Here is a 13171-nt window from a genome sequence, read left to right on the forward strand (position 1 = left end):
ACAGAAGTCCATATCAAGACCAAGTCTTGACTGAAATATAAGCAGGTTAATAACAGGAAAAAAGGAAACGGAAAAGTAATTAAGAATTTTGGAGGAAGTGAAAACCTGTCTTTTTAAAAGTGTCAGGTCATAGTTATTGGGAAAGACGTGACGGGGGAGAGAGCCATCATTCTTTGAGGTGTAGGGAAAGAAACAGTTATTTATGTGACGCAGCAGCTTGCCCAGTATTGCGTGGTCTAGCTAGTTGTGAGGGCACACAAGCAGAAAGTTCTTGGGAGCAAATACCAAAGTAATACCTATAGAAGAGAGAGTGAACCAACATTGCTGCGTAGGGCAAGTGGGTCAAGTTTGGATAGTTAGCTTAGGACACTTTACAAGGCGGATCGCTTTCGATTCAACTCTGTCAAGTATGGATTCGGAGTTAGAACCATCCCAAATGTGAGAGCAGTACTCCATACAAGTACGATTCAATCCTTTGTATAAACGGAGTATCTGTTAAGAAGAGAACTTTAGACATCTTAACAATGCTCCTAGTTTCTGAAAGGCAGACGTAGCTATTCCTGTTGTGAGGGGCTTCCAAGGCAGAGTGGATGCACAGTAACCCACTCAAGCAAAGGAACTCCTTTATAAAAAGAGGTCAAAATAATGAAGATCCAGCAGAATATAGAAATTGAGAGAATAGACTCATAGACTCACACTCATAGATTCACAGACCACACAGACCCAAGGTACGATCGCTGTGGTCTGGCCTTAACGCATAAAAAGAATGTTAGCACAAGAGGAAAAGGATAGCAAAATAAAGGTTGTCTCCCCGCCCTCCACTCCCTCCAGCACACGCTAGCAGGAAAACAGGTAGAAAATACCTTGCAGGATTAACAACCCCGAGGGAAATCTTTATAAGAAAGTCATAAGGGAAAATGAACATGAATGTGGCATGCATCTCATCACCAACGACATGCATTCCTTCACTTTTACTTAGAAAGACAATACTGAGGATAAACTTGAGCTCCAGCTTCTCGACTTACCATGCCTTTATTATTCCTGATGTTGAAGAATGATACAGTGACTCTTATTTACTCTCTCAAAGCAGGTGACGTGGGTTGATCAATGTTGGTATGATACTACACTATGGTCAGGGAGAGATCAGTGGTTGAGAAGGTGGCACGGTATACCACTGCGTTATGATGACTAAATAAATTTTTCACTGCCGGATAGTGACAAATGATGACCAAACCTAATTTCAACGATATTAAGGGTATCAATCTGAACATTTTCTGGAAGCTTATTCCATACATCAATAATGTCATGGACGGTCCAAATCAAGTGGGTGACCTCCAGGTTTTAACGCATTTCCTCACGTCGGTAATGCTGGCGCTACTGTAAAGAAATGTTCAATATCGACGTTGTTGAATCGTTTAAGTATTTTGATACATTCTGTTAATTTGCCCCGGAGGCGCCTCTTGCTTAGGAAGAACAAGTTTAATTCTCGCAGTCTTTCCTCATACGGTTTGTTAAGTATAGAGGGAATCAACGTATTAGGTCTTCGCTGCACTGCTTCTAATTCAAGATTGTACTTAAGTATTGGGTCTAACTAGACTTAGATATAATGGTAATATCACATTCTTGTTTTTGTACGTAAAGTTTCTGTTAATAAATCCTAACATCGTCTTTGCTTTCTTAACAGCTTCACTGCAATGCTGCGAGAATTGGAAGTTACTGGAGACAGTGACCCCTAGATCCCTCACGCTAGGGGTGTCCTTTATCTTGTCGTCCGTCAGTTCATAATCAGATATTTTGTTTAGGTTTCCAGCTTGTAACAGCTGACATATAATGACGTTGACTTTGCTATTTACTAGACCACTGAGCGATTTCATCTAGATCCTCTTGTAGTCTTGGCCTGTCATCTTCAGGTAATATGGCACTGCCGATCTTTGTGTCACCTGCAAATTTGGACTCTAGGTTATTTAGCCGCAAGTCAACATCGTTAACATAAATGATGAAAAATATAGGCCCAAAGTACGGATCCCTGGAGGACTGTGATAGTGACCACGGTGATGATTCCCCGCTCATAATGACTCTCTGCTTCCTATCACGTAACCAGACATCTGTCCAATTACCTATGTAACCAGTAGTCCCCGAGGCCCAGACTTTGTGCATCAATTTAACGCTAGGGATTTTGTGGAATGCTTTTTGAAAGTAGACAAGGTCGTGTGCATTGAATCGAATCCTGGTTACGGCAGTCGGTCCACAATCAATCCTGTTGTTCATCCACCGTCTTGGAGTTGGTCGATAAACTGGGTACCTGGCTCAGGATAGGGTGTATATATAGATTGACAAAGAGGATATATGTGTCAGAGGAGGAGGAAACGAGAAGTGAGAGACCAAATTGGAGGTGGAAAGATGGAGTGAATAAGATTTTGGGCGATCGGGGCCTGAACATACAGGAGGGTGAAAGGCGTGCAACGAGTAGGGTGAATTGGAACAATGTGGTATATCGGGGTCGACGTGCTGTCAGTGGATTGAACCAGGGCATGTGAAGCGTCTGGGGTAAACCATGGAAAGTTCTGTGGAAAGGGAACTGTGATTTCGGTGCATTACACATGACAGCTAGAGACTGAGTGTGAACGACTGTGGCCTTTGTTGTCTTTTCCTAGCGCTACCTCGCGCGCGCGCGGGGGGGAGGGAGGCTGTTTCATGTGTGGCGGGGAGGCGACGAGAATGGATGAAGGCAGCATGTATGAATATGTACATGTGTACATACATATATGTTTGTGTATATGTATGTATGTATACGTTGAAATGTATAGGTATGTATATGTGATGTGCGCGTGTGGGCCATTCTTTCGTCTGTTTCCTTGAGCTACCTCGCTAACGCGGGAGACAGTGACTAAGTATAATAAGAGAGAGAGAGAGAGAGAGAGAGAGAGAGAGAGAGAGAGAGAGAGAGAGAGAGAGAGAGAACGTTAATGAGATGGCCTTGATTATGGCCTCAGTTGCCCGTGCCGTCTCAGCCAACATAAAAAAAAAAGATGAATAACGGGAAAAATATGCAAAATAGAATTGAACCAGTGCCAAACGAACCTAACAACAGAACACCGGAATACCCAGAGACGGAAAACCAGCTGAGGACAGATGAAGGTGTTGTAACTCCTTGATAGATGATACATACATAGATATACAAGGAAGATCACATCACTGATTACGTCGAAGAGAACAAGACAGCCTCATCAAGCACGACACAAACTTACCTCAACGAGACAGTGCAACTGAAAAGGTCGGAACAGATACAACCTAAATCAGGCAGGGCGATGATGTGATGATGATAATAATGATGATAATAATAATAATAATAATAATAATGATAATAATAATAATAATAATAATAATGATAATGATAATAATAATAATAATAGTAATAATAATAATAATAATAATAATAATAATAATAATAATAATAATGATAATAATAATAATAATAAGAAGAAGAAGAAGAAGAAGAATAAAATAATAATGATGATAATAATCATGACAATAGAAGGTTATCTACCAAGAAAGTTATACATAGCAGAATAACATTGTATGTTGATTTACAATATTGTCTAACATGGAGAACTTATGTTAGAATGGTTAAAAACACAAATTAAAACCGCTGTCATAAGAGTACTAGAGACGGAGAATCATAAGATCATATGTCTGACAGAGAACTGAGTCTTGACACCAGATATGGGATACTTGAGCCACTGTACCCAGATGTTGTACGTCTGACTGATGGTAAAAGCTGTCTTCCTCGTCTTGTGACTCTTCCATGAATGTCATGTTTCATTTGAGAAGTTTCTTTCCAAAACGAACCATTAATTCCTCACGTCTTGCCTGCAACCTAGTTGAGTACACTCAGAGCTCTTTCACAACTTTCATATCGGTTGTCTAAAATGGATCTATGACATCTCTGAATGTGTTCCAGTTGTGTGTGTTGTGTCTGGGTTAATCTTGGATGCCACACAGGAGCTGTGTACTCCAGGTTTAATCTTATGAACCAAACATACAAAGTGAACATTGCATGTATGCTAAAGCCAATCATTTCTCTTCTTTTTTTTTCATGTTGAAGGCTCCAGTCACGGATAAAAGTCCACATCAAGGCCGAGTCTTAATTGAAATATAGAAAGAATTATGAGAAGAAAAAAAAAGACAAGGGGAAGTATTTACGAATTTGTAAGAAAGTGAATAACCTGTCTTTTGAAATGTGTCAAGTCGTAGTTATTGGGAAAAACATGAGAGGGTAAACAGTTCCAAAGCTTCGACGTGTAGGGAAAGAAGCAGGTATCGAAACGGCCTAAGCTTGAGCTGCTGATGGCCACACAGTAATCATGTGACGCAGCAGCTTACCGAGTATTGCTTGGTCTATCTAGTGGTGGGGACACACAAGCAGCCAGCCAGCGTTAATGGGATGGCCTTAATTAAGGCCTCAGTTGCCCCTGCCATCTCAGCTAACACAAAAAGATGAAAACGAAAAATAACTAAAACCCAGAAGACGGTGAATGAACAGGATGGGAAATGAAAAGATGAGGAAAAGAAGGGAGAGAGTTGGGTGATCTTAAGAGCGTATGATAAGAAAAATAGAAAAGGCTGATGAGGAAATGATGAACTCTCTCTCTCTCTCTCTCTCTCTCTCTCTCTCTCTCTCTCTCTCTCTCTCTCTCTCTCTCTCTCTCTCTCTCTCTACAGGAAAATTGAGATTCAGTAAAAAAAGAGTTTTACAAAATATGGAGAGGAACCTTGGCATTACTACCCTCGTACATACGTGAACAAAGAAAATAATACTAGAAATTGGAAATCCGACCATCCAGAATGGAAGGTAAGTACGAAATTGACTCCCAGGAAATACGCAGGATGTTCACTCAGCAAACAATGATGAACTGATTAGCCAACAGGATGACGATGTGATCACTGATGATAACTGAGGTATCGGACAACAATATAATGCGAGCATTTGATTACTTGAAAGAGAATTGAACTCCGAGACCAGATGGAATCCCAGCCATCATCTTGACAACGGCACTAGCGAAGCCAATGATACCACTGATAAAGACAAAATCGAAAACAAAATTGCAGATGTTCGGTAAATGGCGTCCGTCAACACCAAGACACAGAGGAGGATGTGAGCTGATACCCCAGTTGTGTACGACAGGTAGTTTGAACGTCAGATAAAGTCTTTTAATAAATGATGAAAATGGTATTTACCAGAACATCTCATCGACACCTACCTAAACGAAGGTCAACTGGGATTTGTGTTTGGAAGATGCACACGCACAGACACACACACACACACACCATATACACACACACACACACACACACACACACACACACACACACACACCCACGCACAGGTAGTAGCTCATCACAGTGACAAACATAAGATTTCAGCGCAAGGGAAGATCCCTGGACAGTGGGGTACTTTTTTTCCCCGATTTTACGAAGATTTTTGACACAGTAAGCCTAAGAATTACACTAGAATAGTGAAGCAAAACAATAAGACAGGAAAATGGATCAAAACCATTTTGGCGAACACATAATTCAAGTTAGTTGCGTCAGGCCTTCGACAGACATGTAAGAGAAAGATCAGACACCAGAGTGAGCAATAGACTCAGATACAATCAACAGACGAACAGAAGTGAACCTGATGGAATCTGACGAAGACAGATTTGAGCCAATAAGTCACGGGACTGTTCACTGTGCGTTGATATGAACGTATGACCGGCCAACAGGGGAAGTGATACAGTGAAACAAACGTTATATCCGCATAAGTTTCATAACAAACGAGAAACTTAAACTCAAACAGCATAATGAAGATAACACTATCGAACCCAGCGGTGAGCGGTATGATAATGAGAATTTTCAATAAACGAGACAAAAAAAACCACTATTGATGAAAATTTATGACGCATGTAATGAGACGCAAGACTGAATACCGTTGCGACGTATGGTCAGAATTATATAAACCTAAGGAGATAACGAGCCAGAGAGAATTCAGAAGGACGGCTCAAACAAATAGAGGGAATGGAAAGTGTGAACTATCATGAGAGGATTCGAACTCTGCAGCCAAAACAGATGAGAAACGAAAATAATGCACTAGCAAAGGACAGCAAATTGAAGGGGTGAATGGAGAGCGTAATGAACTGAACAGCCTCTCAACAAGGAAGTAATGTTGTTATCAAGTCCACAAGATTCCCAACAGAATACACCCACAATGGTTTCAGAAATGTATATACGATAGCCTTGGAAGAGAGCCATAACGAGTCTTCAGTGTACTATCAAGAGAAATGTGAAACATGAATGAAAAAAAAAACTATAAAAAAAAATCTAAAAGAACACCTGATAAAAGGTCGAAGTCAGAGCCAGATAAAACCAGAACAGGCAACTACGTAATAAGCATGTCGGAGGAGAGAAGCTGTCATTCATCAAGCAAGACGTGCAGTGAGCACTACGCGCTAGCCCTGCCTTTTGGCCAGATCTCGTCCCAGGTATACTCTCTCTCTCTCTCTCTCTCTCTCTCTCTCTCTCTCTCTCTCTCTCTCTCTCTCTCTCTCTCAGTAGGCAGTAGGTGGTAATCAGCCACCGACCAGGGAAGTATATCCCCGTTACTACTACGCCTGGGTAACGGGAGAGGTAGTGATGGGTGGACTGTAAACCCGCACGACAGTAGCTGTTAAGTGTCGCTCCTTTGGCCAATGTAGATACCTTGTCCATAGGCCTCACCCACACGTGGGATGCGGGTCTTCAGTCCACAACTGTACTGCACGATCTCTCCATATCGCACATAACACTTGACAATACGTTAACTCACGACCTGTTCCACCTAACTCTATACCTTCCTGTGGTGAACGATGTTCGCTAGCCCTGTCTTATGGCAAGATATTTCGTCGCTCGCAGGTAGTACGTAGACTTTCACACACACACACACACACACACACACACACACACACACACACACAACAAAAAAAAAAAAAAAAAGGGGGGGGTGGCAGTTCTGCAGGAGAAAATGTAGGAATATATTACAGAGTTTCAGGAAGTGAGTTTCCAATTAATGTGAGCGAGAATGAAAGATGACTAGTGGTGGGCGATTGTCTGTGCCTATGAAGCTATTAACGAGAGAAGTGAGGAAGAGAGGAGAATGTTTTAGGAGGAGCTGAGTGAGTGATTCAGTAATCTGATACAAAGGATCACGTATTGGTTGTGGAATATTTGAACGTGAAGGTGGGTGATGTGGTAGTTGTGGGCACAGTTTGTGGGTATGAGGTTCTCGTTGTGAATAAAACTGGCGAACAACTTGTGGAGTTGTGTGCTGAGCAAGAACTTATTTATAAAGATGTGTGGATGTGTGGGGTTAGGGTTCAACGGATGTTATTAGATTGTACACTAACTGAAAGACGTGCAGAGGAGAAACTTGGGTGTCAATGTGCCGAGAGAGGAAGTTGGTTAGATCATTGTTGAGGCTCAAGGGCGAAACGCTGTAGTGGATGTAGAATAAGATGAAATGACAGAGAAGGGAAGTGGGTGGTAAGGGTGAGTGAGCTTGGGAGAGAGGCTTGTGTGTGGATATATATATATATATTTTTTTTTTTTTTTTGCTTTGTCGCTGTCTCCCGCGTTTGCGAGGTAGCGCAAGGAAACAGACGAAAGAAATGGCCCAACCCACCCCCCATACACATGTATATACATACGTCCACACACGCAAATATACATACCTACACAGCTTTCCATGGTTTACCCTAGACGCTTCACATGCCCCGATTCAATCCACTGACAGCACGTCAACCCCGGTATACCACATCGCTCCAATTCACTCTATTCCTTGCCCTCCTTTCACCCTCCTGCATGTTCAGGCCCCGATCACACAAAATCTTTTTCACTCCATCTTTCCACCTCCAATTTGGTCTCCCTCTTCTCCTCGTTCCCTCCACCTCCGACACATATATCCTCTTGGTCAATCTTTCCTCACTCATTCTCTCCATGTGCCCAAACCATTTCAAAACACCCTCTTCTGCTCTCTCAACCACGCTCTTTTTATTTCCAGCAAATGGGAACTTCGGTGAAGGGCGCAAGTGGGGAGGTGATAACAAGTAGTGGTGATGTGAGAAGGAGATGGAGTGAGTATTTTGAAGGTTTGTTGAATGTGTTTGATGATAGAGTGGCAGATATAGGGTGTTTTGCTCGAGGTGGTGTGCAAAGTGAGAGGGTTAGGGAAAATGATTTGGTAAACAGAGAAGAGGTAGTGAAAGCTTTGCGGAAGATGAAAGCCGGCAAGGCAGCGGGATTGGATGGTATTGCAGTGGAATTTATTAAAAAAGGGGGTGACTGTATTGTTGACTGGTTGGTAAGGTTATTTAATGTATGTATGACTCATGGTGAGGTGCCTGAGGATTGGCGGAATGCGTGCATAGTGCCATTGTACAAAGGCAAAGGGGATAAGAGTGAGTGCTCAAATTACAGAGGTATAAGTTTGTTGAGTATTCCTGGTAAATTATATGGGAGGGTATTGATTGAGAGGGTGAAGGCATGTACAGAGCATCAGATTGGGGAAGAGCAGTGTGGTTTCAAAAGTGGTAGAGGATGTGTGGATCAGGTGTTTGCTTTGAAGAATGTATGTGAGAAATACTTAGAAAAGCAAATGGATTTGTATGTAGCATTTATGGATCTGGAGAAGGCATATGATAGAGTTGATAGAGATGCTCTGTGGAAGGTATTAAGTATATATGGTGTGGGAGGAAAGTTGTTAGAAGCAGTGAAAAGTTTTTATCGAGGATGTAAGGCATGTGTGCGTGTAGGAAGAGAGGAAAGTGATTGGTTCTCAGTGAATATAGGTTTGCGGCAGGGGTGTGTGATGTCTCCATGGTTGTTTAATTTGTTTATGGATGGGGTTGTTAGGGAGGTAAATGCAAGAGTTTTGGAAAGAGGGGCAAGTATGAAGTCTGTTGGGGATGAGAGAGCTTGGGAAGTGAGTCAGTTGTTGTTCGCTGATGATACAGCGCTGGTGGCTGATTCATGTGAGAAACTGCAGAAGCTGGTGACTGAGTTTGGAAAAGTGTGTGGAAGAAGAAAGTTAAGAGTAAATGTGAATAAGAGCAAGGTTATTAGGTACAGTAGGGTTGAGGGTCAAGTCAATTGGGAGGTGAGTTTAAATGGAGAAAAACTGGAGGAAGTGAAGTGTTTTAGATATCTGGGAGTGGATCTGGCAGCGGATGGAACCATGGAAGCGGAAGTGGATCATAGGGTGGGGGAGGGGGCGAAAATCCTGGGGGCCTTGAAGAATGTGTGGAAGTCGAGAACATTATCTCGGAAAGCAAAAATGGGTATGTTTGAAGGAATAGTGGTTCCAACAATGTTGTATGGTTGCGAGGCGTGGGCTATGGATAGAGTTGTGCGCAGGAGGATGGATGTGCTGGAAATGAGATGTTTGAGGACAATGTGTGGTGTGAGGTGGTTTGATCGAGTGAGTAACGTAAGGGTAAGAGAGATGTGTGGAAATAAAAAAGAGCGTGGTTGAGAGAGCAGAAGAGGGTGTTTTGAAGTGGTTTGGGCACATGGAGAGATGAGTGAGGAAAGATTGACCAAGAGGATATATGTGTCGGAGGTGGAGGGAACAAGGAGAAGAGGGAGACCAAATTGGAGGTGGAAAGATGGAGTGAAAAAGATTTTGTGTGATCGGGGCCTGAACATGCAGGAGGGTGAAAGGAGGGCAAGGAATAGAGTGAATTGGAGCGATGTGGTATACCGGGGTTGACGTGCTGTCAGTGGATTGAAGCAAGGCATGTGAAGCGTCTGGGGTAAACCATGGAAAGCTGTGTAGGTATGTATATTTGCGTGTGTGGACGTATGTATATACATGTGTATGGGGGGGTTGGGCCATTTCTTTCGTCTGTTTCCTTGCGCTACCTCGCAAACGCGGGAGACAGCGACAAAGTATAATAAAAATAAAATAATATATATATATATATATATATATATATATATATATATATATATATATATATATATATATATATATATATATATATATATCCCTAGGGATAGGGGAGAAAGAATACTTCCCACGTGTTCCCTGCGTGTCGTAGAAGGCGACTAAAAGGGGAGGGAGCGGGGGGCTGGAAATCCTCCCCTCTCATCATTTTTTTTTTAATTTTCCAAAAGAAGGAACAGAGAAGGGGGCCAGGTGAGGATATTCCCTCAAAGGCCCAGTCCTCTGTTCTTAACGCTACCTCACTAACGCGGGAAATGGCGAATAGTTTGAAAGAAAGAAATATATATATATATATATATATATATATATATATATATATATATATATATATATATATATATATATATATTGTTCATTTATTTATGGTACTCCAAGACCAAATTTTGTGAACGAGTCCTGGTGTTACCGAGGACCTTTTCAAAGGCTCTTGTAGCCCAAGAAGCGCGCTGCTTCCAGCGGCAAGGAAACGTAGACTCCTCTAGAGTGAGACGGTCTTACGTGAGACTGTTACTCCCAGTGAGACAGCCTCGTAAAAGGTGACTTTTTCACTCGCGGTGTAACCTCGAGCAGCCGGAATCCGACACCGTTCATATATATATATATATATATATATATATATATATATATATATATATATATATATATATATATCTTTCTTCTCATGCCCAGGTGCATATGCACCAATAATCACCCACCTCTCTCCATCAACTTTCAGTTTTACCCATATTAATCGAGAATTTACTTTCTTACACTCTATCAGAGATCAAGAGAGGCAAGTGTTTTGGGAGCAGCTGAATGAGTGTGTTAGTGGTTTTGATGCACGAGACCGGGTTATAGTGATGGGTGATTTGAATACAAAGGTGAGTAATTTGGCAGTTTAGGGAATGATTGGTATACATGGGGAGTTCAGTGTTGTAAATGGAATTGGTGAAGAGCTTGTAGATTTATGTGCTGAAAAAGGACTGGTGGTAGGGAATAACTGGTTTGAAAAGAGAGATATGCATAAGTATACGTATGTAAGTAGGAGAGATGGCCAGAGAGCGTTATTGGATTATGTGTTAATTAATAGGCGCGCGAAAAGAACTTTTGGATGTTGATGTACTGAGAGGTGCAACTGCAGGGATGTCAGATCATTATCTTGTGGAGGCGAAAGTGAAGTTTTATAGAGGTTTTCAGAAAGGAAGAGAGAATGTTAGGGTGAAGAGGGTGGCGAGGGTAAATGAGCTTGGGAAGGAGACTTGTGTGAGGAAGTACTAGGAGAGACTGCGTATAGAATGAAAAAAGGTGAGAACAAAGGACGTAAGGGGAGTAGGGGAGGAATGGGATGTATTTAGGGAAGCAGTGATGGCTTGCGCAAAAGATGCTTGTGGCAGGAGAAGCGTGGGAGGTGGGCAGATTAGAAAGGGTAGTGAGTGGTGGGATGAAGAAATAAGATTATTAGTGAAAGAGAAGAGAGAGGCATTTGGACGATTTTTGCAAGGAAATAATGTAAATGAGTGGGAGATGTATAAAAGAAAGAGGCAGGAGGTCAAGAGAAAGGTGCAAGAGGTGAAAAAGAGGGCAAATGAGAGTTGGGGTGAGAGAGTATCATTAGATTTTAGGGAGAATAAAAAGATGTTTTGGAAGGAGGTAAATAAAGTGCGTAAGACAAGGAAACAAATGGGAACATCAGTGAAGGGGGCTAATGGGGAAGTGATAACAAGTAGTGGTGATGTGAGAAGGAGATGGAGTGAGTATTTTGAAGGTTTGTTGAATGTGTTTGATGACAGAGTGGCAGATACAGGGTGTTTTGGTCGAGGTGGTGTGCAAAGTGAGAGGGTTAGGGAGAATGACTTGGTAAACAGAGAAGAGGTAGTAAAAGCTATGCGGAAGATGTAAGCCGGCAAGGCAGCGGATTTGGATGGTATTGCAGTGGAATCTATTAAAAAAGGGGGTGACGGTATTGTTGACTGGTTGGTAAGGTTATTTGATATATGTATGACTCATGGTGAGGTGCCTGAGGATTGGCGGAATGCGTGCATAGTGCCATTGTACAAAGGCAAAGGGGATAAAAGTGATTGCTCAAATTACAGAGGTATAAGTTTGTTGAGTATTCCTGGGAAATTATATAGGAGAGTATTGATTGAAAGGGTGAAGGCATGTACAGAGCATCAGATTGGGGAAGAGCAGTGTGGTTTCAGAAGTGGTAGAGGATGTGTGGATCAGGTGTTTGCTTTGAAGAATGTATGTGAGAAATACTCAGAAACGCAAATGGATTTGTATGTAGCATATGATAGAGTTGATAGAGATGCTCTGTGGAAGGTATTAAGAATATTTGGTGTGTAAGGCAAGTTGTTAGAAGCAGTGAAAAGTTTTTATCGCGGATGTAAGGCATGTGTACGTGTAGGAAGCGAGGGAAGTGATTGGTTCTCAGTGAATGTAGGTTTGCGGCAGGGGTGTGTGATGTCTCCGTGGTTGTTTGATTTGTTTATGGATGGGGTTGTTAGGGAGGTGAATGCAAGAGTTTTGGAAAGAGGGGCAAGTATGCAGTCCGTTGTGGATGAGAGAGCTTGGGAAGTGAGGCAGTTGTTGTTCGCTGATGATACATCGCTGGTGGCTGATTCGGGTGAGAAACTGCAGAAGCTGGTGACTGACTTTGGTAAAGTGTGTGAAAGAAGAAAGCTGAGAGTAAATGTGAATAAGAGCAAGGTTATTAGGTACAGTAGGGTTGAGGGACAAGTCAACTGGGAGGTAAGTTTGAATGGAGAAAAACTGATGAAAGTGAAGTGTTTTAGGTATCTGGGAGTGGATTTGGCAGCGGATGGAACCATGGAAGCGGAAGTGAATCATGGGGTGGGGGAGGGGGCAAAAGTTCTTGGGCGCGTTGAAGAATGTGTGGAAGTCGAGAACGTTATCTTGGAAAGCAAAAATGAGTATGTTTGAAGGAATAGTGGTTCCAACAATGATATATGGTTGCGAGGCGTGGGCTATAGATAGAGTTGTGGGGAGGAGGGTGGATGTGCTGGAAATGAGATGTTTGAGGACAATTTGTGGTGTGACGTGGTTTGATCGAATAAGTAATGAAAGGGTAAGAGAGATGTGTGATAATAAAAAGAGTGTGGTTGAGAGAGCAGAAGAGGGTGTTTTGAAATGGTTTGGTCACATGGAGAGAAT

Source organism: Panulirus ornatus, chromosome 18 (assembly GCF_036320965.1).
Source record: "Panulirus ornatus isolate Po-2019 chromosome 18, ASM3632096v1, whole genome shotgun sequence".
Classification (NCBI taxonomy): domain Eukaryota; kingdom Metazoa; phylum Arthropoda; class Malacostraca; order Decapoda; family Palinuridae; genus Panulirus; species Panulirus ornatus.